Consider the following 2500-nt stretch of genomic DNA (forward strand, 5'->3'; position numbering starts at 1 on the left):
TGTATATTTAAGTTGTTGCGGTTAAAAAGCTCGTAGTTGGATTTTGGGCGCAGGCGGCCGGTCCGTCGCAAGGCGTGTACTGGCCGTCCTGGCCTCACCTCCGGTTCTCCGCCGGTGCCCTTGACTGAGTGTCGGCGGCGGCCGGAACGTTTACTTTGAAAAAATTAGAGTGTTCAAAGCAGGCGATTCGCCTGAATAATGGTGCATGGAATAATGGAATAGGACCTCGGTTCTATTTTGTTGGTTTTCGGAGCGCGAGGTAATGATTAAGAGGGACAGACGGGGGCATTCGTACTGTGCCGTTAGAGGTGAAATTCTTGGATCGGCGCAAGACGAACGACTGCGAAAGCATTTGCCAAGAATGTTTTCTTTAATCAAGAGCGAAAGTCAGAGGTTCGAAGACGATCAGATACCGTCCTAGTTCTGACTATAAACGATGCCAACTAGCGATCGGGGGGCGTTAGTTTTACGACCTCTCCGGCAGCTTGCGGGAAACCAAAGTCTTTGGGTTCCGGGGGAAGTATGGTTGCAAAGCTGAAACTTAAAGGAATTGACGGAAGGGCACCACCAGGAGTGGAGCCTGCGGCTTAATTTGACTCAACACGGGAAATCTCACCCGGCCCGGACACAGTGAGGATTGACAGATTGAGAGCTCTTTCTTGATTCTGTGGGTGGTGGTGCATGGCCGTTCTTAGTTGGTGGAGCGATTTGTCTGGTTAATTCCGATAACGAACGAGACTCTGGCTTGCTAACTAGTTACGCGACCCAATCGGTCGGCGTCTAACTTCTTAGAGGGACTAGTGGCGTTTAGCCACACGAGATTGAGCAATAACAGGTCTGTGATGCCCTTAGATGTTCGGGGCCGCACGCGCGCTACACTGACCGGATCAGCATGTGCTCGCCTTGGCCGACAGGTCTGGGTAACCCGCTGAACCCCGGTCGTGCTAGGGATAGGGAATTGCAATTATTTCCCTTGAACGAGGAATTCCCAGTAAGCGCGAGTCATTAGCTCGCGTTGATTACGTCCCTGCCCTTTGTACACACCGCCCGTCGCTACTACCGATTGAATGGTTTAGTGAGGTCCTCCGATTGGACCTGGCGCGGCCGGCAACGGTCGAGCCGGCGTCCGAGAAGACGATCTAACTTGATCATTTAGAGGAAGTAAAAGTCGTAACAAGGTTTCCGTAGGTGAACCTGCGGAAGGATCATTAACGGTCTCGCAAACGCTTCGGCGAACGCGAAACTCTGACAAGCGAGAGAAAAAGTCTTTGCTACCCGGCGCCCGACCCGCGAGGAGCGGCGCGCCGGCCGGCGATTCGGTCACCCGGTAATGTTTGCGCGTCGAGTGCCGCGGTGCCGCGCGCTCCGGCTTCAAGCGTCGGCCTGGCCGACCGCTCGGCGCGGTATATTTTGTCACCCTATAGTGCGAGGCACTGTGCGAGCGAAACAATCGTGGATGGCTCTTGGCGGTGGATCACTCGGCTCGTGAGTCGATGAAGGACGCAGCTAGCTGCGTGAATTAGTGTGAATTGCAGGACACATTGAGCATCGACGTTCTGAACGCAAATTGCGGCCTCGGGTCAATCCCGGGGCCGCGCCCGCCTCAGGGTCGCGTTGCAAACGTTCCGCGCGGGGATTTCTCCGCGCGGCTGCTGCGGCGTCGGACGCGCGAGCGCCCGTCCCGCTCAAGACAGCACGGCACGATGCGCGACGATCGCGACCAGAATCCCGCGCGGCGGCGGCGAGTCGACCTCGAAGAGGCCAACGGCTGGCGGCTCAAGGGCGGGAATCGAGGTGCGCGGCGGCGCGCGGCGCCGACGGCGAGCGCGGAACGGGAAGAATAGTCCCGGTCCTTACTTTCGGCCTGAGGTCGGACGAGGCTACCCGCTGAATTTAAGCATATTACTAAGCGGAGGAAAAGAAACTAACGAGGATTCCCTCAGTAACGGCGAGTGAAGCGGGATGTGCCCATCGCCGAATCCGCGCGCTTTTGGAGTGCGCGGAATTGTGGCGTACGGAATTCGTCACGGCGCGCTTCGCCGGTCGCCCGCGTCCTTCTGATCGAGGCCTTTTCCCAGAGCGGGTGTCAGGCCCATGGCGGCGACAGGCGGGCGCGCTACGGCGTCTTCCCAGAGTCGGGTTGTTTGGGAATGCAGCCCAAAGCGGGTGGTAAACTCCATCTAAGGCTAAATACGGTCACGAGACCGATAGCGAACAAGTACCGTGAGGGAAAGTTGAAAAGCACTTTGAAGAGAGAGTTAAAGAGTACGTGAAACCGTCGAGAGGCAAACGGGAGGGCCTGTCGGGTCGCCCGGTCGCTTTCAGCCGGCCCCCTGTCGGCGACGTTGTCGTGCGGACCCTCACGGGCCGCCGGCGGCGCCGCCCGATCGGGGACCAGCGCACTAGCGCCGGGCGAAGGCCGCGACCGTCTGGACGGCGGCGAGAAGGCCGCGCGCAAGGTAACCCGGCCTCGGTCGGGTACTATAGGCGCGCGTGTCCG

At 58.5% G+C, this 2500-nt stretch overlaps 2 non-coding genes and 1 pseudogene across 2 annotated transcripts in view; all 3 read left to right on the forward strand.

Annotated features, from left to right (window-relative positions):
- The window catches only part of LOC146145045 (small subunit ribosomal RNA), a 1811-nt gene extending 600 nt beyond the window's left edge, over window positions 1-1211 (forward strand). Inside the window, exon 1 of the ribosomal RNA XR_014500721.1 lies at window positions 1-1211. This exon is cut by the window's left edge and continues 600 nt beyond it. This is a non-coding gene — a ribosomal RNA (small subunit ribosomal RNA).
- Window positions 1212-1458: 247 nt separating this feature from the next.
- Window positions 1459-1612, forward strand: LOC146145046 (5.8S ribosomal RNA). Its single transcript, XR_014499168.1, has one exon. It is a non-coding gene; the product is annotated as a 5.8S ribosomal RNA (ribosomal RNA).
- Window positions 1613-1860: 248 nt separating this feature from the next.
- LOC146145047 (large subunit ribosomal RNA) overlaps window positions 1861-2500 on the forward strand; it is a 3679-nt pseudogene continuing 3039 nt past the window's right edge.

The sequence above is a fragment of the Ascidiella aspersa genome, chromosome 5 (assembly GCF_963924565.1).
Source record: "Ascidiella aspersa chromosome 5, kaAscAspe10.2, whole genome shotgun sequence".
In the NCBI taxonomy this organism is placed as follows: Eukaryota; Metazoa; Chordata; class Ascidiacea; order Phlebobranchia; family Ascidiidae; genus Ascidiella; species Ascidiella aspersa.